Below are 18,161 nucleotides of genomic sequence, written 5' to 3'. Positions count from 1 at the left end.
CCCTGTAACTATGCTACAACACTAATATAGCCCCCATTTTACCATGAGGACCTGCGCTCCCACTCTTTCCTCCCTTAGAAGCTCTGATAGGTGTGGGTGATTGCCAGAGCAGCAGATGGAGCTTGCTTGCTTTCCCTTCACTGTCACACTGCAGTGCTCCTGCAGGCCCTTTCCACAACCGCTCATGCAAGAGCCCTCACACAACCCTGCGCAGTTGTTCCATAAGTACATTTAGTTAACGTGTGGGAGGGCATCTGCATGATGGTGGCAGGCTCTGCCCCTCCTCTCCTGGTGTGTTTTTGTTGGGACCCCTGAATGGGCTGTGCACTGCAAGGCCAGCTCCAGGCTTCAGGGGGTCTTTGGCAAGCTGCTCTCCACCACCTACCTGGGTGGGTCCAGAAACAGCCACTCTGTCACCACCAAGCAAAGGCTCTGGTACAGGGGTCTGCATCCCCCAATAATGCTGACCCCCATTGCCATTCCTGCCCACCTGTGCGCTCTTCCAGTAAATGGGAGCCCCGTGCAACCAGGGTGCCCAATCAAGCCTATGCTGGTCCACATGCAGAGTTTTGTTTACAGCCTCTGCTGAGTGCATGGAGTTGGCAAAATTCTGCTCCTTTTTCACACGTTCTGTTGACATCTGTGAAGGTGAGAAAAGAGTTCAGGAGTATCTAGATTCCTTCATTCAAAGTGCATATTACGGCCCAACTCTATGCATGTTTATTCAGAAATAAGCTCCACTAAACTGAACATGATTTATTCCCACATAAATGTGCCTAGAGGGCTGCAGCCCTACTGGTGGCACTATCGCCATAAGCCATCAGATGGCGCTGTTGCTTTATGTCACTTTGCTGTATGGCACCCACAGGTAAAGGGTACCCGAGTACCCTTGAGTACTGAGGCAACCCTGGGAGGGGTGATAGGGAAATGAGAGGAGGGTATTGTGTACATGCGCCCTGCACAACATGGTCAGTCCCAAGCCTCAGCACCACCCAATTGCTTGCAGGGAGCAACAGCTCCTTGGTTCACAGCTCCCCTTTCCCCCTCTGACTCTGATGTGCAAATATAGACATTGAACTCATCAACAAAGTATTGCATTTCAACATCCCTTGTTATGAATGGGGCTGCCTTCACATTCCATGGGTGACATTCTGTCTACCACCCTGTGACATGGACTGAGAGAGAATGGATGAGTCATTGCTTCATTGCATAGTACAAACACCTCCACAGAAAGGAAGTTCAGCCCTGAGCACACCAAACACCTCACAGTTTTAATCTTGCACAACAAAACAGAAACAGACCTAACAATTAGGAGCTACTGTACTGCTGGAATCCACATACATCCTAAGTAGGCCACCAGCCTCTAAGCAACAGCCGTGATCAACCCTTGAGTAAGGACAGCACAATGCTTATCAGGACACTCAACGAGAAGCTCTGTAAGGATGGATATGTTTCCCTGAAGGATAGCTGAAGTTGCCAACACTTTATTGGCCGTCGCTCCTGTGTCTTGAACACCAGTATGATCAGCAGACATTTGCAGGTGATTGGGCTTATCTCCATGTGGTGAAAAGTTTCCTTTGCTGATTTCTGCAGGTCCTTGTAATAAAGGCATAAGTAGACATGAACTCCTGGTGAGCCCTTGCCTGGTGATGCACCCTCTTCTGCTCTTCCCAGTGCCTGAACTGGAAAAGAGGAGGACAGTCCTCCACACACAGGACTCCTACTGTGCAAAGTAAGGCAGATTGGTGGGCTCCAGCTTCTCTGAACAGGGAGTGGACAGAGGTGGATGCCCCCCACTAATCTGAGCTGAGTCAGCCTCAAGGATGGGCTGGTCCTGGGCACATGAGCAAGCAAGCCTATCTGTTTCTCTCTGGTCAGTTGGCAAGATTACCAAATAAGAGTGTGCCTGTTTAGAGACTCTGGTTCATTGCCTTCACTCAGTGCTGGATTTGAGAGTCAAACTGAGTTCATGAATCACAGCTGGGCAACATCTTATGCCAATTGCCCTTTAGCATGTTTGCAAAGAGCCTTGACGGACAAGACCAAAGGAGGTCTCACCTCTTGCTACCAATAATGGCCAACTAGATGACACACAAGCAAAGCAGGAAGGCAGTGCCCCCCTGAGAGATTATTCTTGGTTATCCTTGGGGGGGGGGGGCCTTAGGACAGCATCTGTGATGCAAATCTCATGCCTGCCATGAACTTGTTAGGTGCACCTGTCTTCCTCTCAGCCTCAGCTGCAATATGGAGAAACATAAGAAACATGAGAACAGCCCCACTGGATCAGGCCATAGGCCCATCTAGTCCAGCTTCCCGTATCTCACAGCGGCCCACCAAATGCCGCAGGGAGCACACCAGATAACAAGAAGACCTGCAAGGCTTCCTGGGAATTGTAGTTAAGAACATAAGAACAGCCCCACTGGATCAGGCCATAGGCCCATCTAGTCCAGCTTCCTGTATCTCACAGCGGCCCACCAAATGCCCCAGGGAGCACACCAGATAACCAGAGACCTGCATCCTGGTGTCCTTCCTTGCATCTGACATAGCCCATTTCTATGAGAAGTGCTAAAGAGAAGTGCCAATTGTCTGCTCCTGTATTTGAGAAAAAGAGTGCAACCAAAAGCCCAGTTCTAGGCATGTCTGCTCAGAAGTAAGTCCCACAGGCACATTCCCCCCCAATGTCCCTCCCTAGTCTTTGGCTGCAATCCTAACCACACTTTCCTGAGAGTAAGCCCCACTGAACAAAATAGGACTTACTGCTGAGTAGTCCTGGTTAGGATTGTGCCCTTTGTCATGTAATGATTTAATTGTATTAATTATATTAATTGAAAATTAATTGTATTGTAGTAATTTAATGTAAGTAAAAAAACTAGGAGTCTGCCTTGACCATTTTAGTGCCTTGACAGTGTGCCCTGAGCTGGGAAAGGTTGAAAATGCTGCACTCTGCAGATGTGATTGTCACCACCACAGCCCTGTGAGGCGGATTAATCAGGAAGAGAGAGGACCTGGTCCTAACGCATTCACAGCCCATTCCTATCCTGCACTGGAACGGGCAGGCTGAGTGGCCTGAACTGTATCCAACACAAGAGAGGTACCAGCTGGAGGGCAACTTGGGGTAAGGAATATTTTTCCCCTTTCCCCGTGGTGCCCCATTCACCCCTATGAGGCTACTCAGATCTGTGCCAGCAAATTCGAGCAGCCCATGCAGGGCCTGGAAGTGGGGGTTAGGTTTCAGCCTGTGCTGCTGCACCTGATGCCACCCCCCTCCTGGGCATGATCTGCCTCCCTTCCCCTTCTCTCCACCCTTCCCCACTCGAAAATGTTCCCTCGCCACCTCTGTTTGCCTTCCTGCCATCCTCTCTCACCCCCCAACCCCCAGCCTATCCAGGTCAGCATCCAAATTCATCCTCTAGGGGCTGGCATGAACCTCAGTGCTAGCCTAGCCAGCTGGAGAGTAGAAACAAACATGCTTTATGGCAAGTTCATGACACGTGTGGTCTGGTGCAGGGGCCTCAGAAGTGGACTTCGGATTGTGCTCTCAATGACCCTCGTGACTGCACAGGATTTGAAGCCCAGTCTCCCTGGTTCAGTTCTGAGTCCAACTTTTATCCATTTGTGGACTCACCTCCCTGCATTACAATCTCTGCACATGAACTGGAGGTTGTCCATGACTTGGTGTACCTTGGCTCAACGATCTCCGACACTCTTTCTCTCGATACCGAGCTAAACAAGCGCATTGGTAAAGCAGCTACCACGTTTTCCAGACTCACAAAGAGAGTCTGGTCCAACAAGAAGCTGACGGAACATACCAAGATCCAGGTCTACAGAGCTTGCATCCTGAGTACACTTCGGTACTGCAGCGAGTCATGGACTCTTCGCTCACAACAGGAGAGGAAACTGAAAGCTTTCCACATGCGCTGCCTCCGATGCATCCTCGGCATCACCTGGCAGGACAAAGTTCCAAACAACACAGTCCTGGAACGAGCTGGAATCCCTAGCATGTATGCACTGCTGAAACAGAGACGCCTGCGTTGGCTCGGTCATGTCGTGAGAATGGATGATGGGCGGATCCCAAAGGATCTCCTCTATGGAGAACTTGTGCAAGGAAAGCGCCCTACAGGTAGACCACAGCTGCGATACAAGGACATCTGCAAGAGAGATCTGAAGGCCTTAGGAGTGGACCTCAACAGGTGGGAAACCCTGGCCTCTGAGCGGCCTGCTTGGAGGCAGGCTGTGCAGCATGGCCTCTCCCAGTTTGAAGAGACACTTTGCCAACAGTCTGAGGCTAAGAGGCAAAGAAGGAAGGCCCATAGCCAGGGAGACAGGCCAGGGACAGACTGCACTTGCTCCCGGTGTGGAAGGGATTGTCACTCCCGGATTGGCCTTTTCAGCCACACTAGACGCTGTTCCAGAACCACCTTTCAGAGCGCGATACCAGAGTCTTTCGAGACTGAAGGTTGCCAACTAACTGACTGGCAGGCTATCCCTATGATCCACCATTCTGAGGTACACTGCGTCTGAACATGGAGGTTCCATTTAGACATCATGGCTAATAGCTATTGATAACCTCCCCTTCCTCCTCCCTGAGTATAGAATCAAAGCCCAGGGCCAGCCTGGGGTGACCACCAGAAGCAAGGCAGAATGAGGCCCTTTCAGCTTGAATCACTGGGGAGAGGAAGGAATTTCCGGGATGGTGGCTTCTCTCCTGCTCCATTTTTAAATGCCCAGGAGCCCCCTCCCCCGCATCCTTTGCACTTGGTCCCTGGCAGCCCCCTCGCCTTATTCCCAGGAGTCCTGCTGGCAGAAGGCCCGGTGCTTGGACAGGAAGAATTGTGCAAAGGCCATGCCCTGGGCTGAGCTGCTGACCTCAGGCGTGTGGGAAAGCGAGCACCCCTGGAGGGGCCTTTCGGGAAGCGGATGTCAGCTGAGGGGGGAGAGGGGGAGCTTCCTTCGGCAGCAGGGAGGAGGGCATTCCAGCCACAGCAAAGTCTCCCAAGGAATGTGCTCTGCTCTTCCCACCCTGGCCCTGCTGATCTAAAGCGGCCAGATTCAGGTTCCCAGGCCTTTAGCAGCTGCGCAGAAAACCGGCAGTCGCTTGGATTGCCAATGAGTGTATTGTGTGTCTATCAGCCTCAGAACCTCTATTGGCATATTTAAAAAAATGTATGCATCTGGGACAAAGGAACAAGTCAAGTCGGGCAGTTAATCAGGAGGGGTTACACTCCCCATTCCTGCAAATAGAACTACAGCATCTCATTAAAAGCTTTAAAAAGACCCCCATGGCCAGACATGCTCTCTTAAGACAAGGACACAGCTGGCATGCCAGCCAAAGCTGGGGAAGGTGCTCCTGTTCACCACTGCACCTGATTCTCCAGGGTCAGGCTGGATCCAGACTGATCTCAGAGATTGCCAACTATTTCGCTGACCCTCTGCTCCCCTGCCTTTAATAGCACCTGGATGTGCAGAAAATAGCTTGGCAGCTTCAGTAGATGCAGCAGTGAAAGGAGAAGGTGCACCAGCCAAAATTCACTTAGCAGTGCAAGTTAAGCTTGGGTAACAGTAACGTAAAACACATGTTAATAAAATAGATGAAAAGGATTTTTAAAATAAAAGAATGTTCAGACAACATACCAGCCCACAAGACTGTGACATGTAGTTCCATGATTGATTTGGGGGAGGGGCTTTACCATAAAAAAGCAGCTGCTGCGGGGGAGGGGAGCTTCAGGTTGAACAAAGGAGGGTGCAGGTGGAAAGAAGCTGTTTAACCCTTTCATCATCATCATCATCATCACACAAAATTGTCCCCTGCCCCAGGGATGTGCGGCGGGTGGGGAAGCAGGTGAGGCAGAGCCTCCCCACTGGAGTCCTTCAGCCATGGAAGGTATGCATACACAAGAGTTGAGAGTGCTCGTGTGTCTCCCATGGCTGCAGTACTTTTGGAAGGACTCCAGTGGGGAGGCTCTGCCCCACCCGCCTCCCCACCCGCCGCACATCCCTGCCCTATATACTGTTCTCTCACTACGGGAGGAGGAAGGGCTGGCCTAAAGAGCTTAAGGCATCGATTTTCAACTGGTGTGCCACAAAAGGTCCACAGGTGTGCCATGGGAGTTTGGAGCACAGCATTAAAAATTGCTGAAAAACTCCTCAGGGTTATGCAGATTTGTTTCTAGGGCAACTAGAACACTGGTGGAGGGACAAACAATTTGTTACTATGGACAGTTGCCCCAAAAACAGAGCCACAGAGCCCAGAAGAGTCTCCTGGAAGCTGGTAGTGACATCACATGAGGGGAAGACCATAAAAAAGAGGTCAGGGTGCTGTGAGAAGGAAAATATTGGCAATTGCTGGTTTAAGAAATAATTACTGGTTTAAATCAGTGATTTAAACCCAGGTCATTCTATCTACTGTGCCTCAGGCAAAAAACCTGAATGACACACCACACAAGCAGACCCGGAAACTAATTGACTACTAGTTCCAGAGGGCTGGTAACACCAGACTGTTGGTCCTTTCCTTCACAAATAGGAAGCCATTATTCCTCCTGCCTCAATACTGCCATTAACTTAACAAAGCCAAGGAGTTTTAATTACTGTCTTAATTGTTGCTGTTCAGAATCCAAGATAATGATCACTGACTGTACCTTTATGGGCTATCAACACCCTTTTACCCCACCTTTCCCCCCCTATACCTGTGTACACAGATGTATGTTTATCTCCTCCTCCTCATTAAAGGCAGGGCCAGTCCTGCAAAATGGGCACTGAATGTAGCACCCCCCCACCCTCACCCAGTGCTGTTGCCCCTTCTGGGCACAGGTGTAGCTGAAGGAGGCCAATTCTATTCCATGAAAGCTGCAACAGTTTCTGCTAGTCTAATTCGGAACCCGATTCCACTTCCTGGCAGCCTGGGTGCATCTCTGGTGTGGCTTATATAGTGGGGTGCAGTGGTTAGAGTCTTTGGGCCACTGAGACCCGGGTTCAGATCCCTGCTTGGCTGGGGAGCGCACTAGCTGACTATGGTCCAGTCACTCTCTTCCAATCCTCTCTCACAGGGCTCTTTGGAGGATAAAATGGCTTCACAATGTCACATTTGTGAATTCACAGGAGGACAGGGAGAGAGGCTGAGAGTGTTGCAATGGGTGCCCCATTCTGCTCCAGTATGCCTCCAGAACAAGACTTCGACTAGCCAGGAGCTCTGGGGGGAAGCAAGTTCCCAACCCCCACCCCAGCCTGCAGGACCTGCACTCCCAGAGAGGGAGGCTGAGCAATCTTTGCTCCTTTCCAAAGTGCTCCTCAACTGATGCAATTCACAGACTTCTGGCAGAAGGGTAGGGAGGGGCCACCAGTATCCACCAGAGGCCAGGCTCAGTGGAGGCTGTGGAGGGAGGCAGCACCAGGAGGGGAGGGGAGGGGAGGGGAGCTGCTGTTGGGGAGGCCACTGGGAGCACCTGAGTTCTTGCCTAAGAACCCTTTCTGGGGCCCACACTTAAACCCTGGGCATAGAAAAGGGTGACAGAGCATGTGCAGAAGACCTTCTGGGATCATGTTTTTTGAACACCAAGTGCTTGATAACATCCAGTTCCAAAGCAGCATCTGTTTCCCCCGTTCAAATGCTATCTGTCTGCTGCCCTGAAATCCGTCCTGTGTGCTCTGCCCTCTACCACCCTTTCCTCCCACAGCCCTCCCAGCAGCAAGACAACAGGGGAGTGCACTGGCAGCCAGCCCTGCCATCATCAGCTGCCCCCACCCTTCCCTTTCCTTCCTGGAGTTCTTGGCCAGGATGTCCAAACAGAAGCTGCAAAGCAGGAGTCAGCGGCCCAGGCAGGAAGGGGATTCGGTCATCTCTGGCTGGGCCCCTCCTGGCTCTTCAGGTATCCTGTGTCATCATCCTACAGAGAGGAGTCTGATCACCACATCTCTGCATGCCTTGCTGTTCTGGCTTTGCCTCTTTCCAATCAGGCAAAGGATGAGTAATGAGTATCTCTGCAAGGACAAACTTGTGTTTTGAATCTGTCCAGGGGGTGGGATTCAGGACTAGAAGTGGAGAAACAGCAGGCAGAGGAGGGAAATTACTGAGCACATCTCCCTCCCAGACACTTCTCTGTTCAGAATTCCTCCCTCCAGAAAGCAGCTTCGCTTTGCAGAAAGGGCATCATTGTGACACAGCTGTGCACATGAGTGGGGCATGTCGTTCGCCCCTAAGGCAATCCCTCCTGGGTGCAAGAGTGAAGCAGCTGACTCAGTCTTTCATTCCATTTTCTGAAACGCATGGGGAAAACTGGCGTAGGGAACTGGCTCATTCATCAATGCCAGTTGCAGCGATGGCCTTCATAGAGAGCCCTGGGAAAGCCCTCTACGCAGGAGCAACAACCCCTACCTGAAGATGTGACGTGCCCCCCAAGCAGTTAACCCCTTTTCTCACAGCTCAGGCTGGTTGTGACTTCGGGGACTTTATTTGCCTCTCCTGTGGTGTGTAGCTTGGCCCATCTGTGAGCTGCCATCAGAATGAGTTTGAACTGCAGCACACTTGTGCTTCAGTTGTGGTCTACCTAGGCTGGTTTGTAGAGAGGGGCTGGTCAGTGTGATGCAAGGAGATGAATGTGATAGCTGTCTGGTCCCTTGGCAGGCTTCCATGCAAGGGAGGCTGGGAGTTGTGGTGTCACACATTCTTAAAGGTGAATTGTGATCCTTGTCACTTGCTCTTGTGGAGCTCCCATCCATGTTAATGAGGCCAGTGCAGGAGAACTTCCTGGCAGGTTGAGCCTCACATCAGTGGAAACTGGAGATGCATGAAGAGGCATTCCCAGAATGTATTGCTTCTGCACACCTTAATCCCTCTCATTTGTTCATTGCACACGGATGGATCTTGACTGTTGAGTTTATAGGGTTGCATCAAGCTGACATTTATTTATTCATTTCAAAACATTTATAGTCTGCTTTTCCTGCCTATGGAGGGCAACTCAAAGTACTTTGCAATCCAAAAAAATACACCATGATCAAAAATAAAGCAAAAGCAGTAAACAGAACAAGCAGTTCAAAGTCTTTCTTTCTTAACTATTCTTGATGATTAATGGCCCAATCCTGTCCTAGACAAGTGCACAGGGCCAGTAGCATAGCCAGAGAGGGTGCAAAGTGCTGAGTTTTGCAGGCGCCTGAAGTGCCTGAGGTGCCATGCAAGGAGCCCCTCCCCCTCCCCTTCGGAGCCATTCCCAGTGGAGAGAGCAAAACAGAGGCATTTGCCTTGCACCTTGGATTCTTTTGGGAATGGCTCCAAAGAGGAGGGGGACGGACCTCTTGCACAGTGCATTTAGGTGCCTGCAAAACTCAGCACTTTGCACTCCCTCTAGCTATGCTACTACACAAGTGCATCATCAACAGTATCCTGATCAGGGACCAGGCCAGCCAGGAGAGGCATGAAATTAAAAAAAAACACCATGACTTTGTTCTTGACCGCCGCATGGTCCCTGAGAGGACTCCTTAGAGCAGGGGTGTCCAAAGTTTTTGGCAGGAGGGCCACATCAGCTCTCTGACACTGTGTCAGGGGCCGGGGGAGGGGGAGAATTAATTTACATGTAAAATTTGAATAAATTTACATAAGTTTACATAAATGAATATATTAAAGATGAGCTTATATGAATGAATGAAGGTCTTGCAATAGCTCAATGCCTATAAAAGGCCTTGCACACAGCAAGGCTGGCCTTTCCTTTGCTGCCGCTGCTGAGTCACATATGTGAAAGAGCAAGCAGTGGAGGGAGCTCTCATCCTACAGCTCACACAGGAGATCAAACAGTCGCCCTCATTCTTAGAGAAATTGCATTGGGCCAGTGCAGGCTTCAACAAATCTCTGGAGGGCTAGAGGCTCACTGGACATTGGGGGCTCCCTGAGGGCTGCATTGAGAGGCCTCAAGGGCCGCAAGTGGCCCCCGGGCCGGGGTTTGGGCACCCCTGCCTTAGAGTGACACCAGCTCTTTAGCTGGCAGAGCTCTGAGGAGGCTGCTGGGGTATGTCAGGCCCAGAACTGGGGTACAGATGTGGCAGATTCCAGTTCCGCTGCAATCTGCCCTGTCGCATCCCAATCCCCACCCTAATCAACCCTGATTCCTGCCCCTTTCTTATCTCTCTGCTGGCAGAACTGCATCAGCGGTGTTGGTACCAGAGATATGTGGCTTTCCAACTGCTGCACTGCTGGCCATCAGCAGTAGGTAGCAGAATGGCTGCCACGACAGCAGGGCCATCATTGCACTGGAGTACCTGGCAGTACACTGGCACAACCAGGGATAGGATTGGGCTGTAAATCTCTCACTGTGCATGTCTTCTTGGAGGTAGCCCACTGAACAATGGGACGTACTCCCAGGTAAAGGTGGTAGGATTGCAGCATCAGCCTATACCAGTGGTATTCAATCAGGGGCGTCGCGACGCCCCAGCCTGTGGGTCCTGGCCTCTGCCCCTTTAAGGGGCGGGGGCAGCCAGGAGACATGGGGAAGGCAGCGGCGCAATCCTGCGGATTGCGCCGCTCAGGGGGGCTACAGGGGCTTGGGTGCACTTGCCCAAGCCTCCTGCAGCCTCCCGGGGGTGCGGGGAGCCCTGTGCAACCTTTGGCAGGGCTCCCCAGGTCAGGAAAAGGGAAAGTGGAGCGATTGCACTCCACTTCGCAAAACTGGAAGCGGAGCACGATCGCTCCGCTTTCCCTTCTGAGGGGGCTGCAGGGACTGGGGTGCACCCTCCAGTCCCTGCAGCAGCCGTCCCTGTGTGCAGGGAGCCCTGTGCGAACACCTGCAGGGTGCCCCAGGTCAGGGAAAGGGAGAGTGGGGCGATTGCACTCTGCTTCCGCTTTTGCAGAGGCAGAGCAGATTGCTCCACTCTCCCTTTCCCTGACCTGGAATGCCCTGCAGGTGCTCGCGCAGGCTCCCCGCACACAGGGATGGCTGCTGCAGGGACTGGTGAGTGCATCCCAGTCCCTGCAGCCCCGAGCGAAGCAATCGTGGGGATCGCGTCGCTGCCTTCACCCTGCCCCTGCTGCCTCCCTCCCACCCCCACAAAGATTTACTGTGGGTTTCAAACTTCCAGAAAACTCCCCCCAAACCGCAGGCCTATACATTCTTGATATTGATACCTTGGCAACTTGACATTGAACTGTAACAGCCAGAGCAGTCCTTGCAAAAGGAATTTCTTAATTGTGCTCTGGGAATGAGACACTGTCAGTTACAGAAGGTCTACCTTGTGACCAGCAAAGAGGGGTCTATTCACCAGGAAGCTCTGCACCTTGGATTCTTCTGAAATGGGTGGAAGGACTTGGAGAGAGATGGACTCTCTCAGGGCCTTTAATGCTAATTAATGTGTAACACCAATTTGTTATTGATCAATGAACCATTTTGTGTCTGGTTTTTTGAGGTCATGATCTGGGCTGTGTTGTGCCGCTATTCTACAAGAGCACAGAAAAAGCACAAAATCTGGTCCTGGAGACAAAATTCACTGTCCTGTGCATTTTAGCTTCCATTCTTTTTAAAGTCAAGTTTTTGGCCCTTATGGTGGTACTGGGATGCTTTATGCCTCCTAGCAGCAACTCACTTACGTAGGAGGAATGAAAGGGGCTTCTTTCCTCATTCCACAGCCCCCAACTAGGATGTGAACAAGACCTGCCCTCCCCTCCAGCAATGCCAGTGTCTGGGACAAGAAGTTTTGTCTGGGGGGTCATGCAGGGATCTGTTTCATGCTGGTTTTTAAATTACTACTTTAAGGGGGGGGGCTGAGTTTGATGCCCTCAGAAACTCACCTGAGCTGCAAGAGTGATGAGAGGGGTGAAATGTGCCTCCATTTATTTTTTAAAGTGTGCTGGGAGCTGCCAGAAGTTTGGGAAACATGGAGATGAGCTAAGCAAGGTGCTTTGGCCAAGAACACAGCCAGGAATCTTTGCAAGCTTGTGAGCGGATGGTTGGCACTGAGCTGGGTTGCTCAGATCTAGCCAGCTCCTCATCTCTTGGGGGCTGTCACCTTCCATAACGCAGTAAATTTTTGAGGATGGTAATGGATGATGAGAATGGATGATGGCCAGATCCCAAAGGATCTCCTCTATGGAGAACTCGTGCAAGGAAAGCGCCCTACAGGTAGACCACAGCTGCGATACACGGACATCTGCAAGAGGGATCTGAAGGCCTTAGGAGTGGACCTCAACAAGTGGGAAACCCTGGCCTCTGAGCGGCCTGCTTGGAGGCAGGCTGTGCAGCATGGCCTTTCCCAGTTTGAAGAGACACTTTGCCAGCAGTCTGAGGCAAAGAGGCAAAGAAGGAAGGCCCATAGCCAGGGAGACAGACCAGGGACTGACTGCACTTGCTCCTGGTGTGGAAGGGATTGTCACTCCCGAATCGGCCTTTTCAGCCACACCAGACGCTGTTCCAGAACCACCTTTCAGAGCGCAATACCATAGTCTTTCGAGACTGAAGGTTGCCAACAACAAAACAGGATCAGGAGAATGGTGAAGGGGAATCAGAGTTCAAAACGGTGGGGGGCTGAGTTGTACCAGCCCAAAGGCATCAGCCAGCCAAGCTGGTGCTTTGAACAGTGACATTGTAAGAACAGATGAAGCTGCCTTCTCTGGGGTCAGGCCACTGGGATGCTCTATTCTACACTGACTGGCAGCAATTCTGCAGGGGCTCAGGCCTCCTATTTGTGATCCTACCAAATGGAGATGCCAGGGACTGAACCTGGGGCCTTCTGCATGCAAAGCACTGTTAGAAGTTAGAAGCAGGTGCCCCCTCCATCAGCCTCACGAACTGGCCGGCCCAGGACAGATCTGGTAGAGCATAGCGGCTAAGGCTGAGCTGAGAATCAGGACTAGTGTCAAAGCTAGAAAGGGTGCAAAGCACTAAGTTTTGCAGGCACCTGAACTTTGGAGCCATTCTGGGTGGCGGGGAGCAAAATGGAGCAGCATGCCTGGCTCCGAAGGAGAGCGGGAGGGACTGCATGTTCAGGTAACTACAAAACTTAATGCTTTGCACCCCACTAGCTATGCCACTGATCAGGACTTCCCCAGTTTGAGTCTTGCACCTGCCACGAATTTTCACTAGGTGGCCTCAGGCAAGCTCTGTCTCAGTCTTCCTCATCTGCAATATGAGGATAATTCTCACCCTTACCAGTTGTCCTAAAGACAACATCAAGACAATCCATGTGGCCTGCTGGGTGCGCTCAGAAAGCACTATGTAAATGATAATGTGAAGAGTTAAAGGTTGGCATTGTCTCCCACTATCCCACACCTTGTGACTCCAGGTCTGACTGCAGTGCCACTTCTGGGAGTCACATGAACAAAGTAATACTCCTCCACAATAAAAAAAAAATCCCCTCACATGGAAACCTAGTGTGTCAGGGAAAAGATAAGGCTAGAGCCCTCCTTCCTGAACTCACATGTTCTGTGTGGAGGTTGTGGTTGTTCTGAACATGGAGGAGTCCTGTGAGTCTCTCCCCAGTAGAGGTGTACACCTCAGTGGTGTGGTCAGTGAGGACTCGGTCCTGGGATCAGATCCAGGCATTTCCTGGAGTTCTCTTCCCTTTGCCATGCGTGGCTGGCAATGAAGTAGGGGAAACCATCTGTTTCCAGAAGCGGAGAGCTGTCTGGGACGGGTCATCTACCCCACCCCTGCTGCCCTGCTGGGTGTGTGCATTTTGCCAGGAGCGGAATTGCCTTGTGCCAGATGTCGGCTGGAGAAGGGCAACTACAGACACATAACCTCAGCGCTTGTGGAGCAGATGGGAGGAGGAGGGAGGCCTCTTTCCCACTCACTGGTTCCTGACTGCAGCCTTTTGCCCCATCTCCTCCAGCCCGCCCCACCTTTCCCTGAACAGTGGCAGAAAGCGCAAGGAGGGGTCTCTGCAGAATGAGGTGTTCCAAAGCATCAAGATCCCCATTCACTGAGCCCTCAGCACGGCCCTGATCCTCATCCGGATCTCCTGCACCTCTAGGGACCCACTGCCCTGGCTCTGCAGGAGCTCTTTCTCTTGGAGGAGCATGCTGGGGGAAAAACCCACCACCACTAATATGACGGGCCAGAGTTCAAGCAGGACATGTCGCCAAGTGCTAGAGGAGGGCCCCTTAGAAAACCAAGTAGACAACTCTCCTGAAGCACTGGGGGGAGGCAGGGCAGACCCATCCGTGAGGCCAACTGAAGTTCTTGCCTCAGGCAGCAGATGGAGGGCTTGCCCATCTCTGTCCACCTACCTGCCTCCACTCCTCCACCTTCTTCTTCCACTCCTTGGACTGGAGATCAAAGAGAAAGACAGAGAGGAAGAGGAAATGTGAAGGGGAGGAGAATGCTGAGCGACAGCACTGGAGAGTGGAAGGAGCAGAGGTTGGAGAGGGGGGCAGTGTTGGCCAGGGCCTAGGAGAGGGGGGTAAAGAGGGGAATTTGTACCTGGGCCCAGGGTCAGAAAGGGGGCCCAGAGCCAAAGGAGGGGGCCCAGAAAGTTCCTGGGATGTGACACATTTTCCTATCTCACCTGAATAATAATAATAATAATAATACAGGTATTTATATACTGCCTTTCTTGGCTGTCAGATTTCTCCTCAGACTTTAATTCAAGGTTGTTTACATAGACAGGCTGTCCTAAATCCCCGTAGGGATTTTTACAATTGAAGAAAGGTTCTGTCTTTCAAGACAGAACATTTCAGATGGATCTTTTCTGGTCTGGTATCACTTCTGGCCTCCAGATTCTTCCCACGCAGGCTGACAAGCAGCTCCTTCATCTCTCACATAGAGGGCAGCCAAGACGCTTCTTCGCTCACACCAAAGAGCAGGTGGAATAACTCAGCTCGGCTTATCAGCTGCTTCAAGGTCTCACCATTCAGGGTGCCGATGGCCTTGAACTGGCGACCTTCGGATGTTATCTTCAGGCAAACAGAGGAGGCTCTACCCTCTAGACCAGGGGTGCCCAAACCCCGGCCCTGGGGCCACTTGCGGCCCTCGAGGACTCCCAATGCGGCCCTCAGGGAGCCCCCAGTCTCCAATGAGCTTCTGGCTCTCAGGAGACTTGCTGGAGCCCGCACTGCAACTGTTTGACCTCTCGTGTAAGCTGTGGGATGAGGGCGCCCTCCACTGCTTGCTGTTTCACGTTTGTGATGTAGCAGCAACAGCAGCAAAGGAAAGGCCAGTCTTGCTTCCTGCAAAGCCTTTTAGAGGCCTTGAGCTATTGCAAGACCTTCATTCATTCATATAAGTTCATCTTTAATATATTCATTTATGTAAACGTAAATTTATTCAAATTTTAAATTTAAATTAATTTTTTTCCCCCAGCCCCTGAAACAGTGTCAGAGAGAGGATGTGACACTCCTGCCAAAAACTTTGGACACTCCTGCTCTAGACCAGACCTCCTGCCCTACCTGAACTCACTGCCTATGCATGATGCTGGGGGTACAACAACAGCAAGCAGTGCTAACTGCTGCTGCAAGTCATACACGCTAGGCTTAGGAATCCATCCATGACCCTTCTGAACGCAGTGTCCAATCTGGGAGGAAACTGGCTTGCTACAGTAGCTCTCTGGCTTAAGAACATAAGAACAGCCCCACTGGATCAGGCCATAGGCCCATCTAGTCCAGCTTCCTGTATCTCACAGCAGCCCACCAAATGCCCCAAGGAGCACACCAGATAACAAGAGACCTGCATCCTGGTGCCCTCCCTTGCATCTGGCATTCTGACATAGCCCATTTCTAAAATCAGGAGGTTGCGCATACACATCATGGCTTGTACCCCGTAATGGATTTTTCCTCCAGAAACTTGTCCAATCCCCTTTTAAAGGCATCCAGGCCAGTCGCCATCACCACATCCTGTGGCAAAGAGTTCCACAGACCAACCACACGCTGAGTAAAGAAATATTTTCTTTTGTCTGTCCTAACTCTCCCAACACTCAATTTCAGTGGATGTCCCCTGGTTCTGGTGTCATGTGAGAGTGTAAAGGGCATCTCCCTATCCACTCTGTCCATCCCCTGCATCATTTTGTATGTCTCAATCATGTCCCCCCTCAGGCGCCTCTTTTCTAGGCTGAAGAGGCCCAAATGCCATAGCCTTTCCTCATAAGGAAGGTGCCCCAGCCCCGTAATCATCTTAGTCGATCTCTTTTGCACCTTTCATATGTGATCATATGTGATTTTCACCTGCTTATCAGGAGAGTGTCTCATTCAGAGATGCATCTTTGTGCTTCTTGGATAATCAGCCAGCAAACTATCTCTAGTTCCCTCTCCCCCCAAAAAAATCTGGGGAGGGGGGCTGTAGAGCAGGCAAGTGAATAAAGCTGAGTCAAATAATAGAAGGACTAAGAAGGTGTCCCACCACCCACTTAGAATGTCAAAATGGAGCACAGGCTAGCCAATTATATCTCTTTTAGTACCTTATCCAGCTTTTAAACATTGTTTATTTTGCTTGGTTTGACTGTATTATTTTACTCCAATGTCAACCTCTTTGGATGTTCTGGATCAGAAAAATGGGATACAAGCAAATAGTCACCATCTTTTCCAAGCCATCGAAGAAGACAGCTGGGTCAACTGAGCAGGTCCAGTTGCCAAAAGAGTTCCAGTTTGAGGCACAAGGTTAGTCCACTCCAGTGACCTGAGCACACCCTGAGCAAAAGTGCTTCTTCAGTGATGCAGCCGGAGGGTTGGTGCAGGGTTCCTTCCACCACTTTTGCTCCCTTCCTGGGCAGATCTGGGGCAATGTGATTTCCCAGGAACCTTCTCCAGGGCTGGCATCAGAATGGGCCAACAGCACACAAGAAAACAAGCAGCCACCCTAATTAAACTCTTCCTGTTCAAGAGGCGCAGTTATCCGTAGGCGCTGGGGGAATGACGTCTCTCTCCCAAGGCAGCTGGAGCCCATGGCAACCAGAATCAAGAGCAGGCTCAGGAGAGGGAGAAAGAGAAAGCCCGTGTGCCATGGATGGATTCTGGGGGGCTTGCCAGGTTCAGCAGGCCCTTGTATGGGTGCAACGTGTTACCCTGGCGACTGCAGTTTCTAAACACAAACCTGCCAGTTCACGCTAATGCAGGGGCATTGAGAGGGCAGAACTGACAGGTGGGAAGGAGGTGCTTGACACCTTCTCATCAGGCATTTCCATGCCCCCACAGGCATGTGTCTGGTGTTGGGGCTGGAAAACAGCGAATTGGGGGGCAGGAGAAAGATTAAGCACTTCCCTCCTGCCCACTGATGCTCTCTAGTAAACAACCCCCCTCCCCCAACACATTAGCGTTACAAGGCAAAGTCAGGGTTGGGAGCCTCCTAATTTTCTTATAACATGTAGTTCTGCTCTGACACAGAGGAAAGGAAAAGGGGATACACATTCTTCCAGTAAGTGTGTTGAAGACTCTGCCTGAGCTTTCTGGAGTTAGATGACGACCCTCACCATCAGGTCCAAAGCGGCCCCCTCATGCTTAGAGCCTCTAAGTGCTGCTCTGCCCTTTCAGTTTGGGAACACCCCAAAGCAGCAAAGCAGTGCAGGAAAGTAACTGGAAGGTGGAAATGTGATTTCGCAATCTGTGCTCTGAAGGTCTGAAGGTCACACTCTCCTGAGCAGTCATGTGTCATTATGAAACTCGAAGCAAGACCAAAAGCACCTCTATGGAGTCAGCAGGAAGGCAGCTTGTCTCCTGGGCCACGGCCCTGTGAATCTTTCTTGAGTTTCAAGGACAAAAAGTTAGAACAGAGAGGAAACAGGCCTGCAGCAGTGGTGTAGATAGAGGGGGTGCAAAGCACTAAGTTTTGCAGGCACCTAAACATGCCCTATAAGCGGCCCCTCCTCTTCAGAGCCAGGCATTTGCCTCCATTTTGCTCCCACCTCCCAGAATGGCTCTGAAGGGGAGGGGGAGTGGCTGCTTGCACTGTGCATTCAGGCACCTGCAAAATTTAGTGCTTTGCACCCCCTTTAGCTATGCCACTGCTGTACAATGCTGCTGGTGCACGCAGTGAAAGACAGACATAGGATCTGCTTGCAGGTTAAGACAAAGCCAAGGGGCAGGAGAAAGTCCCAAGTTAACAGGAATTTGCACCCAGTTGCAGAGAGGCTGATCTTTCTTGGCTGGGATGGAGATGATGCAACTTCAGGAGAACATATGAAGCTGCTTTATAGATCATTGCTCTATCCAGCCCAGAATTTATTACAGGTATTTCTTTTGGCAATTCATACCCCACCTTTCT

Source organism: Tiliqua scincoides, chromosome 4 (genome assembly GCF_035046505.1).
Source record: "Tiliqua scincoides isolate rTilSci1 chromosome 4, rTilSci1.hap2, whole genome shotgun sequence".
Classification (NCBI taxonomy): Eukaryota; Metazoa; Chordata; class Lepidosauria; order Squamata; family Scincidae; genus Tiliqua; species Tiliqua scincoides.
The sequence above is the reverse complement of the archived record's forward strand: the minus strand, read 5'-3'. Positions refer to the sequence as shown.